This window comes from Talpa occidentalis, unplaced genomic scaffold (assembly GCF_014898055.3).
Source record: "Talpa occidentalis isolate TD23 unplaced genomic scaffold, MPIMG_talOcc4v2.1 talOcc4.2, whole genome shotgun sequence".
Lineage (NCBI taxonomy): Eukaryota > Metazoa > Chordata > Mammalia > Eulipotyphla > Talpidae > Talpa > Talpa occidentalis.
The window spans coordinates 16413672-16433556 of NW_023602073.1; the positions used below are offsets into that span (position 1 = coordinate 16413672).

General features: G+C 45.4%; 1 long non-coding RNA gene and 1 pseudogene across 1 annotated transcript; one reads left to right on the top strand and one right to left on the bottom strand.

Annotated features, from left to right (window-relative positions):
- The first annotated feature begins 734 nt into the window (after window positions 1–734).
- LOC119251742 (uncharacterized) lies at window positions 735–10214 on the top strand. Its single transcript, XR_005126595.2, has 4 exons — window positions 735–817; window positions 5351–5462; window positions 6757–6976; window positions 10197–10214. It is a non-coding gene; the product is annotated as an uncharacterized LOC119251742 (long non-coding RNA).
- Window positions 10215–10577: 363 nt separating this feature from the next.
- On the bottom strand, window positions 10578–18176 carry LOC119253531 (E3 ubiquitin-protein ligase TRIM38-like; annotated as a pseudogene).
- Window positions 18177–19885: the final 1709 nt, after the last annotated feature.

Consider the following 19885-nt stretch of genomic DNA (forward strand, 5'->3'; position numbering starts at 1 on the left):
AGGCAACAGGAAAGACTGTGACATTACAACACTCCCTGACACACTTTTGTGGTATTTCCACATGAGTCTTATTCTGGGCAGGCCTGCACACCATACAGGTCAGAAGCACCATAACCCTAAGACACTGCTAAGACTCAAATAGGAAAAAGGAAGAGGAAAAAATGAAAAATTCCCTCAGAGAATTTTTCCCAGGGGCATTGGAGCCATCAGAATGCCCAAAACATTTAAACCCCCCTTTTTTAAAGGGGGAATTTTTTTTTTTTGGCTTAAAGTATTTCACTCTAAAGGAATTTGTCAGCTGTCAATCACAGAATGTCACTACCACACAGGAGACATCTTGACAACGTATATCCACGCCCTCCTTTTTAACACGGTGAATTCAATCTAGCAATTATTACAACAAATTTACAGTCTAAAGTTCAACACTGGGAACTGGGAGCTGGGAATTACATCTCCTACACCTTCCAGTGAGGGCCCCTTGGACAGGTTACTGCTCCTTTCCTAAGCCTCCACATTCACAGCACAGAAAGATATTACAACCCTAACCACTGTTCAGGGACTCCTAGGGAATGACTTATCCTACTGCCCTCATGTTGCTTCCTCTCAAAGTGTAAAGTCTCTCAAAAATATATTCAATGTTATTGTATGTTTGGAGGCTGGGATTCCCCATAAGTACCATATGAAGATTTTGAAATGGAATAGCCAGATCTCACACAATTTTTCCTGCAGGAAAAGCTCCAAGACATTGTGACAAAACTGAAGGGAGTGTAAGACCTCTGCAAAGTTGTTCACGAAAGAGCAAATAATTGAATGGGAGGTAAGAATTTGGGTTTAGTGATCACAACTGTTTTTCATCCTGAATTCATGTATAGGACATGACTGGGCATAATATTCATTGATTTTATTTATTCTCATTAAACCAGTACAAACTGCTGAACCCCAAAGAATATGCCAGTTTTTTAATAATAATTAGTTGTCTAATCTAGGAGAATTTCCTTTTACTTTCTTTAGCCTTGCAGTAGTAACTTTCTAGGTGTTCCATTATCTTAGTCAGAAGAAACAACCTGTTGTGCCCCTTATCTTCAATGGGCTTCACATTTTAAATTACCTCCTGTCTGAAGATCATGAAGGCACCTGTGCACATTTACCAGAGTACAGGGTCAGACACCCTACCTTCCAGTTCCAATACTGGAAGGGTATTTGTGTTAGGGAATACAAATAACAGGACCAGTGCAAAAGACCTTCCCATAACTCAAGCTTGTGAGGTTGTGATGAGGATAGAGCTCTGCAAAACTTACACATGCATGCACTGCAGATTGTGGGTCTCTAAGACAGTGTCCGTGGCTATCCAGCATCTGCAGGATCAGAGACACATTCTTTTATGGATACGGATGTAATTCATGATTTAGTAACCAAATTCCCCAGATGTGTGAGCCATTTTGCCTCTTTCAGTTTCTCTTCCCAACTTGACCCTGCTCCTTTGTGAGTGGATGTGAAACTTGACTCTTCCATCCCTCATTTTGAGATCCTTGGAAGTTGCAGGACCGTATTTGGAAATGACACATAAAGATTCCCTACACTGTAGGTTTACAACTGCCTCTGTCTCCTCATTTCTGGAATATTAGGTCATAGGGAGAACTTCTGTTGCTACAAACCACATAAGGAAACCATGTCAATGCCAGAGTCCAGCTGTCCCATGTATCCTACAAAAAGTTCCACTTCAGGGCTTCCCTGGAGGTACAAGGATATAAGTCTCAGATGATAAAGCTATTCACAGCCACTGCAGCATGAGTTCTATCCCTGGCCAGGGAGGTGACACACAGGGCACCCGATGCTCTCTTCTGCTGAGTATTTAAGTCACTCTGCCTGTTCTGCTCCCCACTCTGTCTCTGGTGATTCCTCTCACCCTCCACCTCTGGCCTGTACCCCAGTTCTTGTATGCATAAATAAATAAATCTTTTTAAAAAAGTTCCACTGCATCCTAATCAATGCTCCATCTGCCACAATATCACTGTCACTAAAGCACTGTGGGAATTGAGAAAGCACCAATGCAAATTGCAATTCCATATGCCACAAATGAAAACTGAGTCTCCCAATTTTTGTAAGTGTTACACATAGAAATGAAAAATGTATCCTGGGTAAGTGCTATAATATATCTGGTAACTCCTCAGGCTTCCCCATATTTAGTATTATAGACTCTCCTATAAGCTTGATGACTTAAATTCAGTATTGGTTATATTCACTATAAGCCTTTTGTTGAAGAAATTCCCTCAGAACATATATATAGTGTGTTACTTACCCACAGTGCTTGGTTATATCTTCATAAATGATAAGTTACTTGGGTTGGCCAAATTCCATTATTCTCCTATTTAGCATTCCGTGACCTTCTTCTTCTGCATTGTGGCTGAAGAAGAAGGAAGTAGACCATATGGCTGTTGCTTTGTGATGACCTTTCCACATCAGATTGCCAGCCTTTAGGTCATTTCTAAGCATTCAGTCCAGTGGCATGAAATGCATTTAGTTGCTTTGCAGCCATCACCACCCTCCATCTGCAGAACTTTTTCAGCATTTGAAATGGAAACTCTATGTCCATGAACAATAACTCCATTTTCCCTCCTTCCAGCTTGGGGGCCACCATTCTACTTCTTGTTTCTCAATTTGACGAGGGCCCACATATGAGAAGACTCATAGGGTCTTTCTCTTTTGCTCTTTGGCTTATGTCCTTCTGCATGAATCATCAGTGTATGTCCACTTGGACACGTGTCACAGTTTGCTTTCCTCCTGTGGGTGAGCAGATTTGCACTGTGTCTCGGTCCCACCTGTGTTTACTGACTCACCATAGAAGTAGGTTTTGTTTGTTTCCCCCTTTTCTGCCTACTTTCTAGGTTCTAGGAGAACATAGATCTTCGGAGAAAAGAAATCCAGTCTGAGTTTAGGAATCTCCACAACTTCCTCGATGAAGAGGAAGAGGGCTTATCTATGGAGACTGGAGAAAGAGAAAGAGCAGCTGCTGGGGAGACTGCAGGACAGTGAAGCCAGTCTGGACTATCAGAGCCATGAACTGGAGAGCCTCCTCCTGGAACTAGGGAAGAAATGTCAGGGCTCGGCCCAGAATTTGCTGCAGATGAGGGAGTATATGAACTTGGAGGAAAGAAAGGTATCGGTTTCTGATCTCTTGAGAGGAGAAGTTCTTTTGAGGGAGCCTGAGAAGTTTGGTGAGTCCTCTCTGCCTCAGTCAGTATTTAAAGAAATAAATGTTTAAGACTATAGCAGCAGCATCTCTTGTTGGCCAAAAACAAAAAAGGGGGAAATGCTGTAGGCTGTGCTACCCATGCTGTCTCTTGACAAGGTCTGGGCATTGGGGGAGACTCCCGAGAAGAGGGGAGTCCTGCACTTCCCAGAAAATCTGAACTAGGAAGTCTCCATGACAATACCTCCTAATGCTCTCCTGTTTGTTCTTGGTTAATACATAAGTAAGTTAGTTATAAATTGGCTTGTGAAAACCTAATTCAGACCCAGGTGACAATTGGCTTATTGTTCTTGTGCATAAACTATCACAAAAGAAGTAAAAATTGTTAAAGATATAGTTAGAATAGAAATGTTCTGGCCCTGAGAACTAGGGAGAACAAGCTGCCCTGAACCAACTATGCTTGGAAACCATAGCCTTACCTGGGGGGTGTGTTTGTGGCAACAGTACATGTCCTGGTGTATGTGAAAGGTTAACAGTTTGTAGGTTGTGTGGAGGTTAGGTATTTCTGGTTAAAAGTTAGACTGTTGTAGAATTAAACAGTATTGATGAGTTACTTTAGATCACTTTGAAGTAATTGATAGATAGGCTAGATTAATTGACTGCTAGGGAATGGGGTGATTTTAGTAATAAAGCATAACAATGGACTTTCATGCCCACTACGAAATTAGGAAGGCTTGACAGGATGATTGATTGTTACTGAACATTGTACTGTCTTAGACAATTGATTATGCTAGAAAATGAGTTGTACCGAGGACAGTAATTGTCCCTGTTGTTTTTCTCTAATCATATGTAGTATGAGATTAAGAGGGTCTCTGTATGTTCATGAGAAAATCTGTAGTGATTGTCTCTGTTTTGCTTTGATGCTTATGTTGATGTGATCTCACTGCTAGCCTTAAGGTATAAATAAAGTGCCTGCTGAAACCCTCAGCAGGAGATATTTGCACCAGAGAGAGTGTCAGTGTCTCCTCACTACCTCATCTACCTCACTCCACTTCCCCTCAGCCCCCCCAAGTTTTTGCCAAAACTGTCCTCTCCTTTTGGGGACTCCTGACATGACATTTAGTTTGAGTGGGTCTCCAGCAAGCTCTTTTGCCTATTTCTGTCTATGCAAGTGTCCTTTATTCTTCTCTCCCTTTTTATTATAAACCTCCCCTTTTGGGAACCAAAGAAAAGATCCATATCAATGTCATCTGCTGGCCTGTGCAGGTATCACAGTGACAGTATGTGAATCAGAAACTAGCTTCTCTGGGTAAATGTGTGTTTTTGGCCATATAGAACCTCAGAATAACCTTCATCCCATTTATTCACCCTTGTCAGTTGTTCATGGAACCTTCTCACCATCTCTTGAAAATGACTGGTGGTATAGAGTGGGGCAGCCAAAATGAATGATAACCTTCTCCTGAATCAACTGTCTTGGTCCATGTGCTCTTAGGGAACCTCATTTCAGCTGCCTGGAGCTTCCAGAGGGTGAACATCAATGCCTGGACTCCAGTAGCTATTGCAGGACTGGTGGTTGCACTGTGAGGGTGAGGATGTAGTGTGACAGCGCCTTCAGCAGGTGACACCTGCTGCCTGTGCCTCAGTGGCCCAGAGCCAGGGCCTGGTCATTGATTCCCCACTGAGGACCTTTGTCATAAGTGACAAAGGTAATATGGGCTAATACTGGCTCCTGAGAAGGAAATTGCATCATTAGTAACAGAAGGTCACACAATCTTGCTCCTGGCCTCTTCCCTAAGGTCATGGGCTAATGTGAATACAGATTCCACGACTCCCCACAAGCGTGAGCAAGTGCGATCACACACTCACACACACTGGCAGGGACTATCCTAGGGGACAGGGATGGAAATTGTTCTACCTAGGTATGCGTGGGTGTCTCAGGCTGGGTCACTCTGCTTCCTTGGGTAGAGTGTACAAAGCAAGTAACCCCTTGTGTAAATTGAGATGAAATACAGATTTTGCCGCACTCACATTTGTCTTCGTTTTCACTGTATCATGTGAAAGACACATTAAACAGGTGAGTCTGTAAAATGTGGGAGTGTGAGGATGTGGGCGGTTGTGTGGCTACCCAGAGCTGAATGGAATGTTCCCTGTTTCTTGTAGGAATTCAGATGTGAAACTGGAATTGCCAGAGACCTTCTCTTTGGAGCCTCAAATGTGTGCCATGTTCCTGAGCTTTACTTTGATGTGAAGTAAATGTTAAGGTGCTTCCGAGGTGTGTGAAGTCAACAGTTCCCTTCATGCTTCATGTAAAATGCCACTTTGGTGGTCACCAACTCAGCAGCTGTCCCTCGGTAGACTCAGAGACAGAGACGCTGTTTAGCTGTTCTCAGTGGAGCTAGAGCTCTCTCCCTCCTGGGTAGGCAGGGTGTAGCTTCCTGGTAAACAATTCGGGCTCTTCAAATTCCACCTCTCCCAGGCTGATCACCTGCTCATTCTCCCAATCTGAAAATGACAGCATAAAAGATTTCACTTCCCTCACATATCATGACATTTAACAGCATCAATGTATGTAGTGTTTAGAACAGTGTCTACAACCTAATGTTTATTAACATTTCGTTAAACTCTCAGCAGTGCAAGAAAGATAGATCAATATTCTAGACTGTGATGAAAATGGTTTTAAGGGGGCCTCCCCTGGTGGTGCAGGCAGTTGAGCGCCTCCCTTTGAAGATGTCAACAGCCTCTGCAGTGCTGGTTCGATCCGGCTGGCTGGCATGGGGTCCCACCTGATGGCAGCAGACCTCTCCTGTCTCACCTCAGCAATGTATTTCATTGTCTGCCTGTTCTGTTTCCTGCTCTGTCTCTGATGATTCCTCTCACCCTCCTGCACATCTAGCCTGTACCCTGGTTCTTATATAAAATGAATAAATACATCTTTAAAAAAAATGGTTTTAAGGGCTTGACCACCTTGAATGTGAGAATCCTAATTGAAAGGTCTATGTAGGTGCAAGAATACGGGTGGAGAAGGAGTTGGTTAAAGGTGGTGCAGGATATTGCCCAAATGCGTGTTACTGCATTAATGAATCAGGCATTGTAGAACAAAATGTGGAAGCCTTAAACAAATTACGCAAAGACTACAATGGGAAAGAGGGGGCTCTAACTCCAATCCTACAATCTCATGGCTCCTCCCACTCTTGGGGATGATACTAATGATAACCTTATTTGTTCTTTTTGCTCCTTGCCTCCTAAAATTCATACAGGCTCCATTCAGGAAATATCCCGCACCACCTGTAACCAACTCCTTCTCTACCCATATTCTCACCCCAACATCAACCTGCCAACATCCACATTATTTAGCAAAAAAATCTGAACCAAATATAACAAAATAACACTTTTGCTCTGGGGTTTAAACATGCAGATTTACATTACATTACTTTTGTGTTTTCCATTAGAAGGCTTTCACAGGAGAGCCCAGTAACTGCAGACCACAGCTACAGGCTGGAGGGGGGGATTCTCTGGCTCAGCTGGCTCCAAGGATCCCCAAATTCTGTGTCCCCCTCTATTTTCAGGGCAGACCTGCCTCCTGTCTTACCAAGGGATTCACTTCTTTCCCTTCACCTCTTCATTCTCCCGCCAAGCCAGAAAGGAGTCTCCATTTTCGTGACCAAATTCCAGGGATCAGCCCCTTTCTCAAGAGACCTCTCATTCAGCAGGATGGAGAAAGCGTCGTTGAACACCCTGCAGGCTCAGTCCTCAGCGTGCTGTCCTCAGTGGCTCTAGTGAAGAAGGGTGAGTACCAGTCAGGTGAAAGGACACTGGGCCTGTTTCTACCAGCCCCTGTCCCTGTGCCCTTGCTTCTCATCTGTGCACATCTGATTAATAATTGATCTTAGAGATGAGCAAATAAGCCAAGCATCTTTATCAGAGATAGACAAATTTGTGACCATGTCCTTTTAAAACTTTAGTCTTTTTCCAGAACTACATTGCTGACAACGATAGGGTCAGTCCATAACCTCAATCCCCTGCATCCTCATAGGTAACAGCCCTCGCCAGTTCATGGATCTCATGGAAGCTGGACTTCATTCCGGGACCAAGAGATCTCGAATATGGAAGAGGGGCTCCCCACAGTTGGACAACAGTCCAACATCTCATGCCACCCACCCACATTTGTGGTACAGGCACCTCCTAACTACAAGGGGTACAGGGGAGAGGCCAGAGTAGGGGTGGAACCCTGAATGCTCTAGGACCAAGCACAGGAGTGAAGGGGGTGCTCAGTGAAAGGTGCGTACTCAGGTCATCCCTACAACTCTCTGGGATGCTCATGTGGTCCTGGATAAAGAGAAAGACGTGACCGTGGTCACCCTTCAGGAGAAAAGAGACTCTTAGATGCCCCTGTGGAAGCACCACTGGATGGCAGTCCTCTGCCTGGTGCCCCTTCACATCATTTTTAATATGTGTGGCCCAGGCTGAGTGTCACTGTGTTATCAGACAGCATCCCAGATGGTCAGAGTAGATGCAAGAATCCAGACCCTCCAATCTGGACTCAGTCCAACCCAGTAAGGAATGTTTTTCTCTGTCACTTCTGAACTGAAGTTCCATCTTTTTTGGATAAATGGAGGCTGAAAGAAGGGAGCAAATTACCTGGGATTTTCACAGAGATTAAATAACAGTGGCCCAAGAATTCCTCCTTAGCAAGTGACACAAGTGGATGTGCTTTTCAGTCTTTATAAGAATTAACCCCTTGCAGAGGACCATGTCTTGTTTTATGGCTCGAGCTTTGTGCCTGAGCACTTCTCACAACCACCTGAGAACACAGCCCCAATATCACACTTTAGCAAACTGAGGCCCAGATGGGTGATGTCCCTTGTCCTCTTAGAAGTAAAATCAGAAATTGGATATAAGTCAGGCTCTGCGTTGGAAGGTGGAAAACTAATTTTAATCTCCATGTAGTGTCTTCATCAGAACAAGCATGTGCATCTCACTAAAACAGGCACTCAGCGTGGTGGCAACATGAGAAAACAGCCAACCCCACACATTTCCATCATGCTCAGAGAGTCCAGGTCTGGGAGGGCAGAGACAAAGGGGAGGACAGCTGAGATACAAGTCAGCGGGAAGGAGCAGTCTGCAGCCTCGAGCCCCTGCCTGGGGCCTGGAGTGACGAGGCGACACCCGCATCTGAGAATTGGACACATTGGCTCAGTGTCCTTGTCATAAGCAACTCAGGATAAACTCAAAGGCCTTAGCATATTCCCTTAACCACATGTTCACCAACACATCATCTCTTTTCCTGAACAGTCATCTCTTTGTCTCTTTGTGCCTGGTGAAGGGACTTTCTCAGGAGAAGGACCTTCAGTGTTTTCTGCATGTCCAATCTGGGGTCTGATAATTCCTTTCCATGTTGGAAGTCCCCGAAAGCTAGTGCACAGACTCCTCTTCTGGTTGGTGATGCCAGGGGCCCGAGGGTCTAGTCTAGGCTAGGAATGGTGGATGTGAGAATCAGTTCTCCAGAATCTGAGGTGTGGAGCCTCTTTTGGGGCAAAGAAGAGAGAGCGAGTAACAACGGAATTGTGACTCTGATAGACCTGGCACCTGGGTGTGGGGAGAAGCTTCTAGGGGAATGGGAGGCCCCGTCTCACACTCCCAGGAGCTCTGATGCATCTTCTCAGAATTTGAACAAGAAGGTGCTCCCATAGTCACCACCACGTGGAACAGTAAGGTAGTTAGGAAAGTACTGGGGTGTTGGAAAAGTCATGACATATTTTCTAGGGCCATCTGCTGCAAAAACGCATTATGACGTTTCCAACAACCCAGTATCTCCTTCAGTTCTGTGAACTTTTCTAGCAAATGAATGAACCGGAGGAGTAAGTCAAAGTCCCTTTGATTCATAGCCAGTTAGTCAGAAGCACAGGTGACAATGTGGGCTTGTGACAGGAGTGAGGTCAGGGTGGGGTTGGAGACTGTGTGGCACTGAGCCCATATCCTGGGGGCCGGGGGCTCTGTTGGAACTCCATTATATCAGATTTGAATTGGATTGTGAGACACTCAGGTATATGGACAAATCGCTCACATCAGGAGAGCAGAGTGAAGAGACGTGGTGTGAATGGGGTAGCAGCAGAAGAGGAAGGAGAAGCAGAAAGTTTTCCTGGATGCACGTGCACCCCTATTACTCCCAGGAACTCGGAGACTAGGGACACAGGTGGTGTTTAGAACTAAAGCTCACGGAGAAGCTAACTAATGAGCAGTAGATTCTTAGAGAAGTGACAGGTAAAGAGAGATGAATTTCTAGGTGGGGAATGATGGGCAGGAAAAGATATGGGCCAAGTGATGGAAGACAAGGGCTAGTGTTACCTGCTCCTTATGTGGATGCCTGTAGTGCTGCCTCAGGGTGTAGATGTGTCTCTGCTAATTAATTTCTATCTATTTCCTCTTTGGCAAACAAGGGGAGGACCAAGAGCTTCTCTTGTACATTTTTTTTACACAACTGCCTTTGGCCCCAAATAATTTTTATGCCAAAGAGGGAGGACAAGGCATGTACATGTCAGGATGAGATATTCAGTAACCCCTGTCCTCACATCTTCCCAAACACACAGAGCTGCTGCTCCACAAGCTGTGTGGAATAAAGTGGTGGTTGTGAAGTGGGAACAATATTTCCCCTTTATCAGTTAACTGAGGTTGACAGGAACAAACCTCTTTTAGTTAATACCATTGTTGGAAATTCATTAGATGTCTTTTTGCTAGGGTTAGAAAAAACAGTATGTTCTCTTTCTGTACATGTAATTTCTGCGTATAATCCTGGGCCCAAAACTTCAGGTGAGTGACCAGTCAGTCACAAAGAAATCTGATGCTGGTCTCCTGAGCCCAGTCCTCAGTTTGACTAAATAATCTCTTCATAAAATTTCAGTTCTACTAAAAGTAAATTTGCTTCATAATAATGATTCTCTCAGTTAATGTCACCATCATGTCAGTTGTGAAAAGAAATGTTATTTTGGTGTCCTGTTCTTCTCTGCAGCTGACAGATACAATGCAGCTTCCCCTCATCTCCACGGGAGACTCTGCTGGTATCAAACACAATGGGAGCACTCAGCCCTCCAGATGTCTGGTCACCCTGCTGGTCAGACCAGGACCCTTGGAAATCAGAGATCTGAACCCGCGATGGAGAGGGTGATGCATGATCACGGCTGTGCTCTTGCTTCCCCGCAGGTCAGGCTGAGCTTCTGTGTGTCTATACAGTGGCTGTATCCACTCAGTCATTGCACACTCATTAAGTGTCCTCTGAGAACTCAGCACCGTTCTTGGTTAGGGGAAAGAGCAGAAAGGGAAAAAGACAAAAATTCTTTGCCGGTAGAACTCACATTATATTTCTATAATGGTTAAACAAAAGAGACTGTTCTTAAAATAACTCCAGCGGTGGAGGGAGGAATAAAGGAGAAGAATGATTAACCAGGAAATAAGGCTGAAGAGTACCAGAGAAGGAGGCCCTTGGGAAGGTGAAGATGTGGGAGCCCGTGTTCATGTTGTAAAAGGACACAAGTCCAGCCTCACAGTCCAGAAGAACCCCACCAGCAGGGGCCGCTCCTTCAATGTAAGAGAAGTTGGTGGAGAAGTAAGGGCCATGTAGCCATTCTCCTGGCAGAGTCTGATGGCCCAGAATCCAGACTGAGGCTCTGGGGTCATGTCCCTGTCCCTCTGCACATTTTCCAGACAAACTCCTAAGGCCCACCCAGATCCTTCTCCCACATCCACTTCAAAGTAATGTCTTCCTGAGGTGAAGCCCTCAAAGCCCAGGACACAGGGTAAGGCATGGAATCTCCTAAAACTGAGATGCTTCTCCTGGGGGCTGCCACGGGTCACATGTCTCCGATCCTCAGACAGAATTAGTTCACGATGAGCTGTGTCTGGGTCCAGAGTCACACTGGCTGATAAAAGAGAAAAATACATTTTATTTGCTGAGAAGACAGTTCACTTCAGTATAACCATCCTGGATTCAAGTGCAGCCCAGTTCTTTTAGCTCTGTGAGTCACTGAGACTGCATACTATAGTAGGAAATCATCACACCTGAACAATATGGTGGGGAGGATTGAAGGAGCTAATGGATGCCTAGTGCTTGGAGACATTCCTGGTATTTGGTAAATAACCAATAAGTGGAAGTCATATCCTTGAGTTTATTTGAAGACATAATGGTCTTGCCATACAATCACTTGGGGGTGCCTTCTAGGGCTGTTAGTGTTCTAGAAGATGATGACAGCATCTCTTCAATAGTCAGAAAGAAGCCAGGGTCATAAGTTCTATAATCATAAGAGGTGAATGCTGCCCACTATCAGAGGCAGCTTGGAAGTGGATTATTCCCCAGTCTAGCCTCCAGATCGGAGCCCAGCCCAGCCAACACATTTGTTGCGCTCTGTAAGGTCCTAACCATAAGTCCTAGGTAATGTGAGCCATACATATCTGAACCAAAAAACTGTGAGATAATATGTGTTATTTTAAGCGACTGAATATTCTTATAACCATAGAGAATGAGTTCAACTTCATTCAGATTTTACAGCCAAAAAATTATTAAAACAATTTAGTTTGAATTTTCTAATTGTGGACATGTGGAACATAGCAAGTACTAAATAAGAATCATGGTTTTGGAACTGGTAATACTGGCTTTCATTAAGATTCAAATATTTATGGCATCATAATCCATTTTCTCCTTAGTCCTGAATACTGATCTATCTTTCTTAAATTTCACTGAATGTTTAATGACATAAACATTATGGTGCAGATTGTTCTAAACACTTTACACCTGCTGTTGCATTGAATTTTCATGAAAACTCACTGAATCAAGATCTGTTCATATTTGTTTATTTTTCAGAATGGGAAAATGAGGTAGTGGTTGGCCTGGTTGATACAGCAAATCAACGGGAGAGGAGGAATTTGAAGAGCCTGAAGAGGTAACAGTTTGCCACTTCCCTGTCTACACCCAAGGGAGCGTGTTTCTGACCCCACTGGAAACAGCTCAGCTACCTCTCCACCTAGGAGTCTGAGCAAGACAGGTAGGAAGATTGGCTACCACTGAAGGGGCCTTTCCTGTGAAGCATGAAGGCAGTTATTTCCTTCACATACCTTGGTAGCTCTTTAGCATTTTCTTCAAGTCAAAGTAAAGCTCAGAAACATTGCACACAGTTTGAAGGTCCAGAGAGTGGATCTCTGGTATTTCCAGCTTCACATCTGAATGCCTAGAATAAACAGACAACAGACTTTCTGCAGTGGACATTCCATTCAGCTCTGGACCCCACAAATCCTCACTTCCCCTTAACCATGTGTTCAGACAGACTTACCTTTTCAATGTGTCTTTCACACCCTACAGTGAAAACAAAGACAGAAGGTGAGTGTGGGAAAATCAGTATGTCATGTCACTCGACATGTGGGGTTACATGCTGTGAACACTGCACCCCAGGAAGTAGAGTGACCCAGACTTACACACCCACACATACCCAGGTAGAATGATTCCAATCCCAGTCCCCTAGGATAGTCCCTGCCAGTGTGTGTGAGTGTGTGATCGCACTTGCTCAGGCTCATGGGGAGTCATGGAGACTGCATTCACAGTAGCCTGTGCCCTCAGGGACTTGATCATGTTACCTTTTGCTCTAAGTGACCTAATTTCTTTCTGAGGAGCCCATATCAGAGATCACTGATGACAAAGGTCCTCAGTGGGGAATCCATGCCCAGAACCTGCCACTGGGCCAATGAGGGAGAGGCAGCAGGTGTCACCTGCTGAGTGTGCTGTCATGTTATATCCTCCCCCTCAGAGTGTAACTACCAGTCCTGCAGTAGCAGCTGGAGTCCAGGCATTTATGTTCACCTGCTGGAATCTTCAGGCAGCTAAAAGCAGGTCCTGTAAGAGCTAATGACCCAAGACAATAAGTGAATCAGGAAAAAGTTATTTATTTCAGCTGCCCCACTCTATACCACCAGTCATTTTCAAGAGATGGTTAGAAAGGGTGGTTCCTTATACAGTTGACAAGGGCAAATAAATGGCCAGAGGGTTAGGTAGGGTCCATAAAACAGGAAGCCTCCAGATCATACCCAGAGATAGTTTAAATTTCTGATTCACATGCGACCCCTGGACCTGAAAGGCTGCCAGCAGACATGTATATAGATTTTAAAGAATGTTTCTTTAATTTCAGTGCCACAATTAAGTGAAGTAGACAGGTCTCAGAAATCTCCCCAGGCTCCCTCGTCATTCTCCACTCAATAGTCAGGAACAGATGACACCTCCTTTCTTTCCTAGAAGTTCTCAGCCTCTCTTACCTGCAGCAAATTCTGGGCTGATTCTTGACATTTCTTCTCTAATTCCAGGATGAGGCTCTTAAGTTCAGAGCTCTTCTTTACCACAATGGCTTCATCTTCTGCAGTCTCCTCAGCATCTGCTCTTTCTCTTTCTCCAGTCTCCATAGATAAGCCCTCTCCTCCTCATCGAGGAAGTTGTGGAGATTCCTAAACTCAGACTGGATTTCTTGTCTCCTAAGCTGTATGTTCTTCTAGAATCAAGAAAGTAGGCAGAAAAGGGGGAAACAAACCAAACATACCTCTATGGTGAGTCAGTAAACACAGTTGGGATCGAGACACAGTGCAAATCTGCTCACCCACAGGAGGAAAGAAAGCCGTGACATGTGCCCAACTGGATGTATCATGAAGATATATGGAGAAGAACATGAGCCAAAGAGCAAAAAGGAAAGACTGAATGAGTCTTCTCATTGAGGTCCCTAGTCAATTTGAGAAACAAGTAGCAGAATGTTGGCTGCCAGGAGCGGGGAGGAGGGAGCAATAGAGTTTATTGTTAACAGACCTAGAGTTTCTGGTTCGAAAGCTGAAAAAGTTCTGCAGATAGAGAGTGCCAACTGCTGAAAAAAAAAACAAAACAATGCACTGGGCTCTTCCGTTAGAAATGAGAAAAATGGCAATGTCAGGTAATGTGTATTTAGCACAAACAACCAGAAAAGTTTGCTGAGCTTCTGTGGGTCATTTTCCCCTGGGCCCTGGAGCTCAAAAAGTGTCGAGCTCCCTCTGCAGACTCCAGCCCAAGAGGCAGACACTCAGATGAGGGAAAGCTGGTCCTAGCTCTGTTGGCACCTGCTCAGTTTCCTTCATCTCATCCCAGAGATAAAAGAAGGAGAGGGTAGGAGTCGCAGAATCATGAAATTTGCCAAGATCAAAGAACTTATCATTTGTAAGAGAAAACCAAGTGTTAGTGGGGATGTAAGAAGCTATCTATGTGTGTGTGCCGGGCGGCGGTGGGGAGGATTTCTTCAAATGAAGGCTTGTAGTGAATATACATGATTCTGAATTGAAGACATCAGACTGGTAGGAATCTATGATTTCAACAGGGGAGGTCTGGATAGTTACCAGAAATATTATTGCCTTAAGCCAGGACTCAGTTATCATCCTTATGGATGAGACTAAGAAAAACAGTGAGAGAAAAACACTCAATTTTCTCTGGGGAGGACAGAGTGTAATTCCCATGGGTGCTTTCTCAAGTCACACAGAGCTTCAGTGACTGTGGTGTTGTGGTAGATGTTGTGGCACTGACAGGGTTTCCTATATGGTGGGTAGCAACAGGAGTTCTCCCCACTACCTGAGATTCCAGAAGGGGAGACAGAGGCAGTTGCAATGCTACAGTGACAGGGATCTCCACTTGCCAGTTCCTAGCAAGGCTCTCCAAACTTCTGAGGATTTTAACATGAGGATAGGAGGAGTTTAAATTTCACCTATGCACATCTACAAAGAATAGAACAAATGTGGGAAGAAACCCTGAAAAGGAAAAGACTCATAAATTTGATTATTAAGGGATGGATTACATCCATATTTCCATAAAAGAATGTGTCTCTGATCCTGCAGGGGCTGGTCAGCCATGAACATTGTCTTAGAGACCCACAGGCTGCAGTGCAAGTGTGTAAGTTCTTGCAGAGCTCTATCCTCATCAACAGTCTCACAGGCTTGAGTTTTGGGATTGTCTCCTGCACTGGTCCTTGTATGTGTATTCCCTAAAGCTGATATTGGAACCAGGAATGTAGAGGGTCAGACCCTGTGCTGTGGTAAATGTGTCCAGGTGAGTTCATGATCTTCAGACAGGAGGTAATATCAGTCATTGAAAACTTGAAAAGTAAGGAGCACAACTTTTTTGATTCTCCTGACTGAGGTATTAGGACACCTAATAAATCACTATTCATAGAAACACAAAGCAAAGGAAAATTCTCCCAGATAAAGACAACTAATGACAAATATTAAAGAAAAAGGCCTATTCTTTGGGTTTCCACAGTTTGGTCTTTTTTAATGAGAATAAATCATCAATGAATACTTTTCCCGTCACCATACGCCTAAATTCTACACTGAGATTAAGAAAATAAAATTCTTACCTCCCATTTTCTTATTTTTTCTTTTATGAGAAAATCTCGCCACTGACAGAAGGCTTCATTTCGCTTCAGTTTTGTCACAATCTCCTGTAGCTTTTCCTGAAGGAAAATTTGGTTGAGTTATGGCTTGTCCTTTTCACAACTGTCATTTGGCACCTAGAAATATCCAGACCTCCAAGACATGCAATAACATTGAATATATTTTTGAGTGCTTTGGCTTTGAGAAGAAGCAACATAAGGGCATTAACGTAACTCATGCCCTCAGTGGCCCTGGGCAGTGGCAGGATTGTAACATCTTTCTGTGCTGTAGGCGATCTGTGATTCCCAGCTCATCTGTGGACCATAGACTGAGTTATTTACATGACTGCAGTCTGCCAGGGACATGCTACATATAGTACAAGATTATAATCATCTAAAAGTACATTTTATAAAATAATGTGCTGGACCAATCATAATACGAATGTTTGAAACACGTGGAACTTCAAACATGTTACAGTGAGTCAGGAAGGTGAGCCCAGTTACAGAACCAGTTCTTGGGTGGGGAGCTCTGCTGTCACCTGAAGAACTGCCATGATGTCAACTTACAGTGATTAGTTTCCATACCTATCTCCAGGGTTACTTGTCACACAGTTTCTCACATTTTCAGTCTCTGTTGAGAGATGGGGAAACCAAGTCATGAAGGCAATAACTAAGTCACTCCCAGTTTCCATCTAGTAAGAACTGAAACTCTTACTATATTTCGACCTCTGCAGTCTGACTCTTGAGGCCACGTCCATCACCTTTTGTTGCTTTTTTTAAACTATTGGTGGGCAAGTTATGGGATCTGCCCCATTACAGGGATGAGCTGCTCATGGGGTTACAGGGGGAGGTGAGTGGGCTGATGGTGCTCAGGACTGACACGCCCTGACACAGGATCCAGAACCTTCACACAAGACACAGGCACCTCAGGGGTGAGGGAACACAGAGCCCCACACTGGGGATGTTTCCTTCAAATGTCAACAGGGCAGAGGAGGAAGGAATCCTGCTTCCTCATTCCTGCACAGCACAGGGAGCTTCACTTTAGCAGCTATTGTGTGAGAAACGTGGGAGGTGCCTGAACCTCTCAAGGCTACATCACTCACCAATTATTTCTAAATCCTTTAACTGTCCTTCTTAACCCTTGCTAAAACCTGTTTCCATCCCTTCTTCTTAGAGGACTAACTTTGAATTTACTCCTTGATGTTTATTTTGTGCACCCAGAATATTTTCTAAATGTCAAACTGATCTTTCCCTCCACAAATAAAATCCCAACTTTGGACCAGGATTTAGACTCTGAGAAATACCAAGGTTCCGCCTTAATTTCCTTTCTCACGGCCTCATCTGCACTTCAGATCACACACCCCCTGACCAGGTACTAGGTAGTCAGGTCAGCTCTCGTGACACGGGTCCCCCTGAGTTGGAATCCTCACTCTTCTCCACACACAGTTACTTTGTATGTGTCCTTCTGGACTCACTTCTGGGCAGTCTCCCCTACACTCATTCCTGCCCCTCGCCACCCACACCAAAGGACATCAGGTGTCCTGTGTTCCTTCCTCACTCCTTACACTGTGGCTAACTAAAAGGCGTGGTTCTGACCCCTGGGGTTTCAGATTCTTTCCTGTGCTCTTGCAAGCTGTGGTGTCTCCAATTAAATATTCGAGGTGAGGCCATGACCGAGGCCGGTGTGGCAAAGAGCAAAATCTATTGTCCAGGAGAAGCTCATTACAGAAAATTCTTACAGGAAAGGATTCTGCTCAACCTTGAAGGTCAGGATGGACACGGGGTGGACATGTAATAAATTCAACATGGATGTGTAATAAACTATTTCAGGAAAATTATATGGTACAAATTTATTTTAGGGTCAGGATAATGGTTTTCACTACAACTGATTGGAGTGACAATGTGCAACCTGAGAGGCAGTCCTTTCTAAAGACTCTGGCTACTCACCTTGTAGCCTGGATACACGTCCTCCACTAGAGCCGTGCGGTGTCCTCTGTGTTGGGGGGAGCACTCACAGCGCCAGCAGATGAGCTGCCCGTCGTCCTTACAGTACAAGTGGAGCCGCTCCCCATGCTCCTCACACAGACCCTCACTGTCTATCTCCTTGAGAGGTAGTTTTTTTTTAGTTTTTTTTTTTTTTTTTTTTTTTTTGTGGGACCCTCTCCAGTGGCTGGGGATCGAACCAAAGCTGCAGAGGCTGTGGACAGCTTCACAGCAAGGCACTCAACCGCTGTGTCACCAGGGGAGGCGCTCTCCTTGAGAGTTTGAATGATTTGAATGATGTTTTCCAGTTGCTTGTTGGATCTGAGACTCTCCCTTTGAAATGGTGCCCTGCACAGGGGACATTGGGGCTCGCTCAGGGATGATGTCCCTTGTGAGTTCTCAAGGATGCCCTCTATGCAAAGGCAGCAGAAGCTGTGCCCACAGTCAATGCTCACAGGCTCTGTCATCAGCTCCAAGCAGATGGAGCACGTGGCTTCCCTCCTCATCTTCTGGATAGCTGTGGCTGAGGCCATGGCCCTTCCTGAAAAGCTCCAATATCAGGTTAGAGGCAGAGATGAAGTAGGCAGGATTTTCCAGAATGAAGGACAGAAGCCTCACCTGAGCCTCTGCGCCTGCACAGGTGTTGAAGTCTTCTCTCTGGAGAGAGAAATGGATGCAATGTGAAAGATGCCTCGCCTGTTCCTCTGTGGCAGAATAGGGTGATCCCAGTCATATTTGCCCACTTCAGTTTAGATTAAAATTCAGTCACATTTAAATTCAGTGTTTCAGTCTCACCAGCCATAATTAAATGCTTAACATCTGAGAATGCTCCCAGGATATCCCTGTACAGAATATTCCATCATGGGAGACAGTGACAGTGTTGGGTACTAACAGAGCTAGAAAAGGAAAGAGGTGGCTCACAAATTGGCAGGGGAGAAGAGAACTCAGGAGGGAGAGTGAAACTCTCTCCATGTCTAATGAGCTTCGGGAGGAGTCGGCCCTGATTTACTTCCTTGTCCTGCTAGCAACATTGAGGTGAACGGTTGGGGAGCAGAGTCCATGGGAACAATCACCCTTGACTCTCCTCACACCCCCATGTCTGGTTCTCTGGACCCACAAAGTAAAAGGGGCTCCAGGTTATTCAAGTTCCCATGGAGCCCACACTGAGGCAGGAGAGCTGGAGAGAGTGGTAGAGAAGGTGTTGGTGCTGGGAGCAGAGTCCCTGGGCACAAGGGAGGTGACAGTCTCCCTCCAGGGGAGGACAGGTCTCTCAGGACAAGGTCAGGGTGCCTGAGGCAGAGGGAATTTGCAGAACCAGGATGTGGGAAGGCAGGAAGCAGAGGGCAAGGCCTGTCCATTGTGGGCTCCTGTCTTGGACCCGCCAGTGTCCACCAGTGAGGACTGAGAGCTGGAGACAGAGGAGCAGGGACCAGAGCAGAGGGTCTGCCCTTCCCCACAGCGGCAGCTGCTCAGGCTCCCAGCCCTGCTGCCCTCTCCTTGCTGGGAGTGTGTGGGGAGGTGCTGAGGGAGGAAGTAGAGACCTTTCCTTGCACTCCCAGGGCCTGGACTAAAAGCAGATCCAACCCAAGAACTGGATAGATTATTTCCCCCTATTTTCAGGACTAGCCCTCGGAGCCAGAGCACGTCTCTGCAGACTGCTCTCCCACGGAGGTGATTTCTCCCAGGGGCTGCACCAGACTTCCTTATGCCTGGGGTTGTGCTCCTGGGGATGCCCATCCTCTGAACCCCAAGGCCTGCCCTTCACTCCCTCACACCCTGATCTGAGACATGAAATGGAGTCTTGAAAGAGAGAGCAGAGGGAGAGAGAGCTAGAAAGCAAGTCCTGACCAATTTGACTTGGCTGAGCTCCTCTTATTGCTCCCACCACACAAAAACAGACATCACAGAACACCCCAGAGCAAACCTTGGCCTGGACAATTTCACTCCTCCTCACAGGACAGTCAGTCAAAAAATCGCTGCCAGTCGCTCTGCAGCTCCATTTTCATATTCCTGGAAGGAAAGTTCTTCTGACTAGAGTCAACTCAGAAATGAAACTGATGCGGGGCAGGTCCAGGTAGATGAGGAATGAAACATGTCAATATACCACAGGTTGCACATTTGCATATCCTGACAGGGAGGAGCTTGGTAGGAACAGTACACTTCTCTCAGAGTAACAAGAGGGGACTATTTAAAATCTCATGGTGATGTGGCCTGGGACAGTCAGGGGAGCAGACCCCTCACGGGGACAGGACACCCCTCCTGAGGCATCCAGCTCACAGACATAGGGAGAATGTGCCCCTGG